Here is a 13570-nt window from a genome sequence, read left to right on the forward strand (position 1 = left end):
TACCTGCAAACAATATAGCAGTAAACTCTGCAGATTTAAGTGTTTTTGTTGCATTGATTTTTGGGTCCACATCTTAGATTATTAGAGATTATGCACGTTCTCTTTAAGTGCATTATGTGATGTGCTTATATATTGTAGGATACCATATCATACCATACCACTATCCAACACCCCAGTTAAATGTCTCCTCTTGTGTTTCTGTTACATAAATAATTCTAATGTGAAATTGTTTATTACTAGTTTGGAGACTACATTGCCCTCCCTCCCCGCAATTGCAATTTCGGACTGAAGATGGGCCTCCCCCTCCTCCCCAATACTAGGAGGTTTGTAACAAATACCCACAATAAGTTTACGGCTATCGTCCCTGGTATCCAGTTCTAGCCATAAGGATTCCACGTCTTCCCTACTGTTTGACGTGATATCATCCCTTATATGCGTATTTAGATTATTATGTGTACTATTTTTTTTGTAGATTTTTTTTATTTCTGTCTGTGTCCATGATGCAGATTTGAGCTTACTTTATGTCTGGGTAAAACCATTGTGATGATATGGTGCTTCCATTTTCCTGTCTGGTTCCAATGAGTAATGTTTAAGAAATACTTCTAATTCCTGCAATCACCAAAAGAAAGTTGTCATAAAGAGTGTGATATTGATAACCTGTTCTTATCCAAGTCCTTGTCACTCCTGGTATTGTCTCCATCCCCTCTAACATATGTTTTGCAGCACATTTTTCACATAACTGATGCAGCCTTTTCAGTACTGCAATAGAGACAGAGGAAGACATTTGCCAGCTGCCAGGTTACAGGCTGTCCAAGACTTTTGGCAGACCAAGAGACTCATGGGCACAACATTCAACAAAGCCATTGATGAGATAATCTACTTTAACAAGAATGTAACCAACCACGGTCTTTCACACAGAAGTGCTACACTTCTTTGTCATTGGCTTCCTGAGCAAATAAATGGTGGGTACTTAGGATTAGATCCAGGCAAAGCTGCATTTGCCACATTACATTTAAGGATGGGCTGAACGTTCGAGTCGAACATAGGTTCGACTCGAACATTGCATGTTCTAGCGTTCGCCGAACATTATGGGATGTCCGCGGTCTGTTCGACCGCGGCACATCCCACAATGCACTGCGCCGTCCGAAACGGCAATTGGCTACAGTCTTGAAAAAAAAAAAAAAAAGAGAGCTTTCTGCAAGGATTTCTTTTGTATTGCAGGGGAAGGAGCCTGCAAGAAGATCCTGCTTTACTCTCTGATGGGGCGCATAGCCAGGAGGAGTTTACCCGCCCTAGCAGGCATACCTCTAAGAAACATAAATTTAAGAGGCACCACCGTGCTCATTCTTCTCCCCGAAGGGACGTTTACTCCAGAGATCGGGAGTCCTCCCAAGACCCAGCTCAAGGGCGGTCCTCCTCTCGGACCTGTTGGTCATGCAGCGCAAGAGCACTGCCCAACAAACGGCTCTGCAGAGACTGCCTTAAAGAGGCAGCGCAGGATAAGCACCATGAGGCAAAGGAGGTGCGTTCCTATATTCAGAAGGCAGTTTCCCAAAGTATGCGGAAGTTCGGCCACTCCAGGCCTTCAACTTCAAGAAGGCGGTTGTCTATTGCCTCGGAGGAGGAGGGGGAGCTCCCATTGGGCCAAATGGCTGATCCATCCTCAGTGGAAGATACGGTCAGTGGGCCGGACATCGAGTTAGAACCGAACACGGGGGTGTTCGGCTCATCACTAATTACATTAAGGTCCTGCATTACTGCTCTGTAGAGTATATCCATTTTTTGCACACTAGGGAAGAATAGCAGGAGGTCATGGCTGGGTTGTACCAGCTCTCAGCAATACCTAACAACTGACTGTTTTCATATCTGATCACATGACCAGGAAGAGCGATTCAACAATGGCAAAAGTTCCTATTCGTTCATGAGCAGAAGATCTTGGCTGCTTCATGAGGAAATCCTGTGGTGATCCACTCTGTTAAAAAAAATGAACCTGTATACATAATAAAAAATAAGGTTGGTGAGTAAGTATTTTTTTTGTCTTAAATTGTATTCCTTTTTCTCTTCTTTTTCACATTTTGTTGCTTATTCTTCTTTTGTGATTAACAGATGTGTAGGAGATGGGTAAATGTGCATCATGCTTTTCTAAAGATAATGGATATAGGTGCTTGCTTAGGTTGCCAACTACTCTGGTGAGTGTAGGAACAGCAAATTAGATCCATTATATCAATGTCCATCAGAAGATGGGGGAAGTGCTATATTTATGATACCGCATCTTGTGTGGTATTATGGCACACTGCTGTAACTTTGCTTTTTCTCACAAAGAACAACGGTTCACTAACAGAGAACAACACCAAATTATGAACTATTGCAGGGTATGGCAAAGTGTGAAATTGGTAATTATCATGCTAGTTCGAACTGTCTAGTAGGAAAACACCTGGATACACTGTCTGTATGGCAATAACGGAACCTCCATGACAAATTCAGAGACTATTTTGAGGACACATACAGTAAATAGAACAACTCTGGTGTAGTGAATTCTAATGATTCCTATAGAACATTGCCTGTTCCTATAGAACATTTACTGTTCTGTTCTGCAATGAAAATGGTTACCTGTGTAAAGAATCAAAGAAAATTTGCAGGGAAATTCTCTATTACATATATTGGCATCTAAAACATTCAAACAGCCAGGTCTGGCTAAATATATATAGAAATAGCTGTAATAGAGCAAAATGTGCTGAAATGGTCAAAATATTATAGAAACAGTATTCCAAATCATTACATAATGTATTTTCCAATCTGTTTTGTGCTCGGGTCCAGTAAATAACATCCACATCAGGTATTCAAACTCAGCACAGCTCCAGTTGCAGCTTGTCCATACAGAGCAGTGAAAGATTTATTGGAGAGGAACTCTTGTAAAAAATGGGCGATTTGGAAAGATGAAGCTATGGGTTAGATTAGTGGCAAGATATTTAAAGGAGAACTATGGGGTTAAGGCTTTTCCCCATAGTTCTCCTTAGGGTAACGGGAGGACACAAACTAGCGTCCTCCCGTCACCCTAAGCTCAGTATATAGAGAGCTACAGCTCGCGGTATACTGAGACGCCGCAGCTGAAGCGGATCCCGACAATTATGTCTGGATCCGCCCAGCTGCGTGAGTGGCAGCTGGCTCTGCCTATCTAGAGGCAGAGCCAGCTGTACCCACCCCCTCCCCCATCCGTTCCGCCAGTCAGCGCTGGCGGATCGGAGCGGGGAGGGGGGAATCCAGCCCATCCCCTGTCACGGCAGAGGGCCGTGACGGGATTGAGAAGTGAGCGAACGCCGGTATTTGTTCGCTCACCTCCCGATCTACTGAGCCGACCTGTGACAGTTTCATTGTCACAGGTCGGCTGTTTCCCCGAAAATAAGACCTACCCCGAAAATAAGACCTAGTACTATTTTTGTGAATTGCTAAAATATAAGACCTACCCCGAAAATAAGACCTAGTTGTGACCATTCCCAGGTCCAGTGGTGGCATCTGTTACCAAAAAGGTAGGTTTCTAGTACTTGGGCAATGAACAAAAGATCTGGCTGACAAGCAGAGACATTGGTCATGATAAGGAGGAACCCTTGCCTGGCACTTCCTTGGTGACATGGTCAGCAGTGGCAGTAGTGGTTGCACTGAAATGACAATGCTTTGCTGGAATTGGATGGCATTCTTGTAGATGAAAGTATAGGAGGCTTACTATCAGTGTTCAATTTACTTGCCCCTTAGCTTGGTGAATGTGCTGAAATTTAATTTTGCCAAGAACACCCAATCATCTGCAAGGAAAATTTTAAAACATTGTATTTTGCTTGCACATGATTGGATGATGGAAGTCAGCAGAGGTTCACCTCATTCACTAATCTAAGAGAAAACTTCCCCTGCAAAGTGCAAATTCCCTTCAAAAGGAACAATCTATTTGCCTTTAGTAAATCAACCCCTTACATTCACATTAACCCTTTCTGTATTTCCTTCACTGATTTGCATACTAACCTTTCCTGTAAGCCTGACACTAACCTTAACAGGTACTTTCACTGCAAACCTAAAACTAACCCAGTAACCCTTGCATGCTAGGTCTGTGCACTGAGCTGCACATTTGCAGCTCACTCTCTTCTGTCATATAAAGCATACTGATTGGCAATTTTTTTTTCATGCCTTTACTTCCACTTTAACAGTAACTGTCACACTTACCCTCCTTGTAACCATAAACCTAACACTAATCCTCCCTATAACCTGAATGCTAATCCTCAAACTAATCTTCTGTGTAGCCTCAACCTATGTAAACCCTCCCTGTAAAGCTAGTAGGGTTGAGCTCGTACCTCTGGCTCCTGCAGCCGGAAGTCATTCATTTAGGCTTCGTTCACACCAGACACTGACCCGATTCTGGCCAGAACGCACTGCATCGCATTGCGTCCAGCTCACTATGTTGTGGGTCAGGAGGGGGTGGTCCATTGAAGTGAATGGCACCATAGTAGCGCCCTCTGGCCGCAATGCGATCGTTTGCACGGGAACGCAAGGCACATTATGCCTGCGATCCGGTCCAGTCCAAACAAAATGCTGCAAGCACTATTTTATTCGGACCGGACCGCAGGCATTAGGGAATCAAGTAATTTATGGCCAGCTTAACCGTTAACCTATCCCTCACACTAATGCTCTATGAAACCCCAACCCTCACAAATGTAAATTGTACCCCTTATTTGCATAATCACCTTTCCTGTACAAGCACTCTTTGCACCAAAGATGAACCCTTTCCGTGCTATAAGATACCGACACTGGGTTCCCGGGATTCATTGTTTCAGTCTAAACATACAAATACCACATATGGACTAAGTTATGTTTATTATAAAGAATTTGTGGTCCAAATTCTGATTAACATTCATATCACTGAATCCGATTATAAACTCACAGCAAAAGTCACCAAAAAGGTTGAAGTGACAGAATACCAATATTGTGTCAGTTTTATTACCTAGAGCATTTTAGATTTCACAGTCATTTGTTGCATTATTTATTTAGATGGATAATCATTTATCCAAGGATTTAGCAGTGTGTCAGTCTGTATGGAAATCAAATCATTCACAAATATAGTTAATATAAATACATATACTAATCTCCCTCTCAATGTGACTTTAAAGAGAATTTACCCCCAACTTGCACATGGAGTAAATCACTATGTAGATAAAGTAACAAGCTTCCGTAAAGTCTGTCAGTGTCTGAACTACTGTTACAATATAGTGCTGAATTCTAGACGGCCATGCCAGCTTTGAATATTAATCCAGAGGCCAGGCACAATACAGTGTGAGCAACCCCTAATCCTATACATTGCATAGGTATATAAAGTAAACATTAATTCTCATTGTTTCAGGGTATTTTACATCTTGCTTTCACAGTGTAACTCAAATTTTGCTGAACATTTTTTATTTTTACACTATTCAGAAGATTGCTGTTTGTTTCACAGTTTCCCACTGTATCTCCAACTGACTTTTGAGTGGGTGAGTCAGTATTTATTACAACACCCGGTGCCATCTCAGTTGTGTAATGAGAAAAGCTGCATTCTTTGAGAAGTAGGCAAGCCTTAGAGAACATCTTACCAAAAAACAACTCCTCTTATGGTAGGAGATGCTTAAAGTATGACTTACATCCAATGGTGTATTCTGGTTTGAGGCTAGGCAAGACGAAACTAGGGCACCCCCCGCTAACTCTGCAGGATCTCAGGGGGCATGTGCAGGATCTGTGGTGGGCTCTGCCATAGAGCCCACCACAGTTCCTGCAAAGCCACAGAGACCCTGCAGAGCCCACCACAGCTCATGCACACTCCCCCGAGACCCTGCAAACCGGTGCAGGATGTGTGGTGGGCTCTGCCCAACATAGACCCCACCACAGATTCTATACAGCCCGCCCAAGACTCTCAGGTGGGCTGTGCAGAATCCATGTAGGGTCCCTTTAGCAGGAGTGTGATCATCTTACCAGCTGCTTGGTCCCCGGCCTCCTCCACCGCTGGAGTGGTGCTGCAGGCCATGGCCTCCTCGTCACCCCGGTGGCTCTTCGGTGACCTGGTGTTCTGTCGAGAATGCACCGGCTTCCTAGGGCATGACGGTGCACTGGACCTGACCCTTCCTGATCCAGCGTCATCCCAGCCACGCCCCACTCCCTCCTGCTGCTTCACCTAGCCCATTCCTGCTGCTCCGCCTCCTCGGCCTCTTCCACCTCCTCCATTGCCACCTCCTCCATTGCCACCTCCTCGCTGCTTCCTCTACCTTTTTGCCGACTGCGTTCTTTGACTCCTTCGCCACTACCTCCTCCGCCCGGCCACTCAACTGTTTTGGGGGTGGCATTTTTGCCGCCCCCTGAAATCAGCCGCTCAAGGCAAACGCCTTGATTGCCTCATGGCAGATACGCCCCTGCTTACATCTGCAGATTTCTGAGAAAAGCAAGAAGCCAATCACTCAATGAAGAAATTAGATTCTGGGAACCCCTCTGTAGACCGACTATGCACAGAATGCCCTCCGGTTCATATATTGCAAGGAAATAACATAAACATTTTTTGCAGTTTCAGAAAATTAGAATGTCTGCATATTAAAATTGAAAAACTATTTTAGTATGTTAAATTAAAAAAAAATGGCTTCTGCTGCATGTACTTGTTACATCTTTTTTTTAGGAAAGGGGAGATTTCCTTTACAGCATAAGCAGCCTTAGAGTAAGTATCATTCTGTTAGGCTTCCAGAATCTTTACAAACAATAAAATGTTTCAAAATAGCAGTATTGAGGCATCCATTAAAGAGTTAAGCTTTTACACCCACCTGATCCCTTTTAGGAATCGGGTGTTTGACAGTGATAGCAGCGTGGTGTGTACCGCACTTGCAATCATTGTTAAGCATTCGGTACACATTGGGATTAGGAAATCCTGAAGTATACTGGATTTTTGCTAAATGTTGCAGCATAGAAACATTTAGCAACATGTTTCTATGCTGAAAACCCATGTGAGGGGTCTGGGCAGCCTGGGGGGGGCCTCTTACATGAGTATCAGCTGTACCAGGGGCGGCATGGCAGATGTGAGAGGGGAGGGCATGGAGGAGACCAGATAGGCAGAGCCAGCTGTCAGTCACGCAGCTGGGCAGATCCAGAGATAATTGTCGGGATCCGCTACAGCTGCGGCGTCTTAGTATACCGCGAGCAGCAGCTCGCTATATACTGCGGCGTCTCAGTATACCGCGAGCTACAGCTCGCAGTATACTGAGCCTAGGGTGACAGGAGGACGCTAGTTTGTGTCCTACCATTAACCTAAGGAGAACTATAGGAAAAAAAGCCTTAACCCCATAGTTCTCCTTTAAGGTTGTTATTGGCTGTTCCTAAGCTTGGAGCAGCCTAATAATAATAACCAACAATTAATTAAATTATCAAGCAGTCACAGTGAGATTCATACACAATGACTGCTTGATATAATTACAAATAAATTAAATAAAAAAGTGTTAACAAAAAATATGGGAAGTGTAAAAAAAATAAATAAAGTGTAAAAAAATTAAAATACATTGAAAAAAATCAAAATGTTATATATAAATATATTTTTATACTATCATTTAAAAAAAATTAACCCATTACAATGAAAATCTGCAGCTGAGCTGCAGATTTCTTTTGACCCTAAGGGTTTTTCTTTTAATTTAACCCCTCATGACAGCAATGTTCAAAGTATGTCGCAGTCACTAAGTGTGACACTTACAGGTCTATTCACAAAAGGGTGAAGAGTTTGGAGAAGGCAGAAGAAGTAAACAATCTAGGTCAAAATAGCCGATTTGGAAAAATCCCCCGATTGAGCAAATGTGTCAAAAGTGCTTCAGTCATTAACAAACAGAAACTAAAAAAAAGCTCAGTCATGAAGGGGTTAAATAAATCTTGCTTGATACAATATGATAGTTTTTTCATTATTCTTCAGTTGACCAACAGACTGCAGAAAATATAGAATGACAGCAGAATATTAAATTAGAGTGTTTGCCGCCTTTACCACATGTAGTTGCATGCATGATGTTTTTGTTTTGTCTAGAACAGGGGTCAGCAACCTGCGGCTCTGGAGCCGCATGTGGCTCTTTCATCCCTCTGCTGCGGCTCCCTGTCCCGGGTGTTCAGTCCTGAAACAGCTGTTCGGTCCCGAAATGTCACTTCTATCCGACTTTGTGAGTGGGGTGGAATGTGAGATCGCACTCACAGAGTCGGATAGAAGTGACATTTCAGGACCGAACAGCTGTTCTAGGGCAGATCAGTTCTCCTGCACATACAATTTGCGATGCCAATCTGCCCTGGAACAGCTGAAAAAAACGTTGGAATGCATGACCTACTGGCAATTACTCATTCCGCCGCCCAAAAATTACATTGAAATGTGTGACCACGTCACCGGTCACACATTGATAGAACACCGGAATCAGGGGGGGGGTGAGGGGTACGGCCAGTACCCATGTGAGGGGTCTGGGCAGCCTTGGGGGGCCTCTTACATGAGTATCAGCTGTACCAGGGGCGGCATGGCAGATGTGAGAGGGGAGGGCATGGAGGAGGCCAGGCCCCAGCAGCAGCAGGTAAGAGGAGTTGGGAGGAGGTACAGGAAAATGGACCCGGGCGACCACCCCACCTGAGACCCTGCACAGCCCACCATAGAGAGTCTCAGATGGGCTGTGCAGGATCTATGGTGTGCCCTGCAGGGTCACTCTCAGGTGGGCTCTGCGAGGTCTCAGGTAAGTCCATAGTTAAGTGCGTTACTAAGCCCAGAATCCAGTGCGTTACTAAGCCCACATATACCTATATACATAGCATAAAGGTAAAAAAAACTATATATGCCGTGTTATCTTCATTTTAGATGTCAAAAGGGTTTTGTGGCTCCCGGTGTTTTCCTTTCTGTGGGAAACGGGTCCAAATGGCTCTTTGAGTGTTTAAGGTTGCTGACCCCTGGTCTAGAAGAATGTACATAGAAATTTTGTGATGTGCATTGCCGACTACAGCTGTGAAATAAAGGTATTCCATATATTCTTTTATAGTTTTTTTGTCAACATGTTTATTTGCATTCTGCACACACCTAAACATTTTATTACATTTTAATAGCACAATATGGGAAGCCTTTAATACATGTGAAATACATGGCTAAGAGGAGTGTCTATATCTAGATGGATAGGTTGTCTTTTTATTCACACTTCTATTTCTTATTATTATTATTACTATTATTATTGTTAATAATAAATATTATTTAGTGAATCGACACACCTTGAGAAAAACCAAGCAAACATGGAAAGAACATGCAGACTCCATGCAGATAATGTCCCTGGTGGAAAACTGAAGGCATCAGTGCCACAAGCTACCAATAAACCTCTGTTCACACCTCTGTGATGCGACATTGCAGATGTGCTGTCCTGCACTGCAGTCCATTAATTTGAAAGAGCTGCCTACCACAGCTAAATCGCAGTAAAAGTACCGCAAGTGTGCAGTTTTTAAAATTGCATTGCACCACAATGCATGGTAATAGGTTTACTATGTGATGTGGCGCGATACACAAATAAGATGGCTAGGTGCATTGGGGTGCCACTAAGAAATATAAGCACCGCAGTACACCTACCAATGCAACGTGTGATATGGGATCACATGTGGCATTGTATGAGCTCCCGGATTGCAAAGATGTGAACGGAGCCTAAGACAACAGCAAACCACTATGCATGAATGTAGTTTAATCTAACCATTAATTATTCTATTTTCCTTTATGGACTGGTTTTGCATTTAGGACCCTTTACATAGACAATGTGTCACAATATAAGTCATATTTTAACAGTAAGCACTGAACATTGTACATTGCTGTGAATCCATCAATACTTAATACTTGAAGGTTTAAGCCTGACATCTAGTGGTACATTTTGGCACTTCTACTGGTAGCTGAGTGTTGTATCATGTTACTTCTCAATCACTGGAGTAGGTTTGGTGTTATAAGTGATACCCATTAATAGCTAACTTAAGTTATTACAAATAAAAGCTAATTGAATAAGACTACAGCACATTGTATTGGGAAAAGCTCCAAAAGGGGCGGTAAGGCTATAAGGGGAAGTTCAAGTTTCAAAACAGGGAGTTGCTTCCATAAGTGCGTTTTAGCTCTAACATTTTGAAACAAAATCCATTGACAGGAGGTGGAGCTTATGGAAAAAGGACTTACCATTTCCATGCCTGTTAGGCAGCCTGAAGTCTAAATAGAGTTCGGGTAAAAGCAATATTAGAAGCACATACAAAACAGGTAAAGTACTGGATAAGGTATGTGCTATCAATCAGCAAAGTGCTTAAAGCTGAAGTTTAACCTGCTTATATTTTATTTTCCCTGATCCCCCTCCCCATCTCCATGAACATGCTGATGTAATCCTTGTCATTTGCAATAGACAGCCTATTTTAGACCCAGAAAAGTAATTACTGGGTCTCTGTGCTTCTCTTCTAATCCACTCAAATAATGGCTGGTTGGAGACTGGAAGGGTGCTGTATGGGGACTTCCTTAAAGAGTCACAACACCATGCCTCTGTACTCATTTTAAGAAAGTACTTATGCAGTGGGATGGCTCTTGGGAAGAGTCATGCACATATAAAAATTCCTTGATATTAGGGTGTCATTCTGCAGGAACGGGCATTCCTAACATTGATGTCTGTTCTGATGTGGGACTTTAGTAAAGTTTCTACCTGCATTTGCATGTAGACTGCCCTAGGTAAAGTCCACATGTGATGCTGAGCCTCCATGATTGACATACCTGAAATCCAATGAAGGAAAAGGACAGGCAAGGGCCAGTTGGGCTGGGAAGGAAAGAGCTAGATGATGCTGTATGTCCTCCAGCCCAAAATTAGATGGGCTGAATCTGACTTGGGCCGCTTCTAATGCACAAGTCAGATTCTCCCAATGTGCAACAAAATAAGACTAAACATGTTTAATGCTGAACGGAAGGTTGTACAAATGTGCAAGACTAAATGAAAGGCTTGTGTTCAGCTTTCAATTATTTTATGTTAACCTAACCACTAGTATACTAAGTGTCCTGACCTTGACTGTGCATTGACTACATCCCTGCTCCACCCTCTGAGTTTGATGTTCAGATCTTGTTACCCCTAGCAATTACTTTTGGCTACTACTCTTGTCTACTCCATGGTCCCAACTCATTTCACCGGGAAATGGTGTCCTGTTACGATCAGATAATTCAGCACTGGGGGCACTTATGTTCCAGTGCCGAATATATAAAACATCCTAGAAATGTGGTTGTTAAACATGAAGCGCGCCGCAGCAGTAGTCATCTGGTCTTAACAGAAACCCAACTTTTACATTCTAAATATAACATGCAAATTTCCTTACATATTTCTCCTTTAGAGCCTATGTAAAAGAAGTAGGAGAAAAGTGCTAGTAGATGTGTTCTGGATTTGGAATTTGTCTAGGTCTTAGGTAAATCTTCTTATGATTGTATTCGATGCTCTACTTAACATGGGATGGGCAACCACCTGGTGGAGGGGGAAAGAAAGAATAACGTGGATCTACACTTCAGCTGATAAAAGAATAAAGAACTGTAAAGTGTTAAAGCAATCTCAGCAGGCTACTATCATTTTGTGCTTGCTGGTACAAGGAGTATGAGGGTCCCCCCTTTCTCCCATTTGTGCTTGATACTGGTCAGAAGGGCCATGACCAATACATTGATGAACCATGGTAACAGAGAAAAATTGGCATAGAGATAGGAGGTATCTAATTAATTATTCTGTTAATAAACTTGGTAAATTGAAGAAAACCATCTTCCAATTATGGTACTGCAACTAATATAGGTACTTCTTCAGTTATTAAAATACAATTACATATAACTGCCTACTTATTGGGTTGAACCTTCATAAATAAAACTTAGGGGTTGAATATAGATTCAGGCTGTTAAGGCAACTAAAATCTAGAAAATCTGTGTGCATGTGAAGATAGCACAAATCCAGTACTGTATTAGGCATTGCAGAGATTGCTGTTGACATTGATCCTGTACCACTATGACTTTTATAATCAAGAGCTGGCATCATACGTACAGGTGGAGACCGCCAAATTGTTGCCACTAGTCACTAGCCTTTGCAGGCTGTGCAGTAAGGAGAATTTGTTGAGCTGTCTTAACAGTATAAATATAGGGGTCTATTCACAAAGCTGCCGAGGGCAGCCGAGTGAATGACCGAGGCTCAGCGCTCGACTGAGCCGCTCGGCCGTGATCGGGAGCTGTATGGGCTATTGTGAATAGCCCGTACAGCACCCCCTCGGTTCTCCTGAACCGAAGGGATCCTGGTGCCGAAGGTAGCCGAAGGATCGGCCGAAGCTACGGCCAGATCCTTCGGCAGCTTTGTGAATAGACCCATAGTGTCCTCTGAGCTTCTGGTCATCGTGACCAGCACTGAAATTAGCCCTGTATACCTGCTCAATTATTGTGTTTCCTCAGCTTAAAACTGACAGCTGTTTGTAGTTTTGAAAAAAGTAATTCTGTGCAGGAGTACTAACAATTATTTCATATATCAATATAAAATATTGTTCATGATCATTATAATTGCCCCTGCAACTCTTGTTTTGTATGTTTCTTTTTTTTTTGTTCTTTTCTTTAACTGACTACGACTCCACCTCTTTCAGCACTTGTTTTCTCTTATGGTGGAAGAGGTTAGGTAAGGTATGAGAATTTACAGTGAGACCCCCAGATCTGAGATGCTAAAATGATAAAGTGTAATCTATACTATCTTCTGCAGATGATGGTTAAGACTTCTCTTACTTGAAGCACAAAGTCTGCAGCAAAATTCTTACAAGCCAGTCCCACTCTGTGCTAAAATAGGTGGATACTCACATTGTACTTAGCGTATCTTCAGGAGTGTGCCCCATTAGTGGTAAACTAAAGAACCCTGTAGTGGCTGTGCATTCCTTCTAAGCTGGAATGTGGTTAATCAAATGTGTCACCTTCCATGAAACCTAGTGCAGACATGGGATTTATATCTGATTGTTTTTGTTACTGATTCATGAATGTTAGGGAAAATTAGGATGGCACAGTGCTCAGTACAAACTCCCATTTTATCCACATAGTTAAGGTACATCTGACTTCACTTTTTTTTTAAATATATACTTGCCTTTCTAATGGGCTCACAGGCATTGGATTCCTGTCTGTTGTCATCCTTTGTCTTTTAGATTGCTTCATTTTTATAAGGCCTGTGCCAGTTTCGGCTATATCTGTTTAAAACATCCACATGCACCAGACCAACATTTCGCCTAAAATATGGAGCCAAAAGCTCCATTACGTTGAACGGGCCTTTCTTTGCCGTAGCATAGCATTGCTAATAGTAATTTTACAGTATAATTTTATTGATGTTCATCATATAAAATATCTCAAACATCATGGAAAAGTAATGGAGGCTTCAGATGCTCAGCAGACACCTGAGAGGTGGATCTCATCTAACAACTGTAACTGAGTCCCTGTTGACTGCCACATTAAAGTGACACTAAGTTAAATCTTAAAAATGCATTCAGGTACCTTACCTATTTGTAATACTGGAGCTTATTTGTGTATCACTCA

Source organism: Nanorana parkeri, unplaced genomic scaffold, assembly GCF_000935625.1.
Source record: "Nanorana parkeri isolate BGI_ZX_2015 unplaced genomic scaffold, ASM93562v1 scaffold15, whole genome shotgun sequence".
In the NCBI taxonomy this organism is placed as follows: Eukaryota; Metazoa; Chordata; class Amphibia; order Anura; family Dicroglossidae; genus Nanorana; species Nanorana parkeri.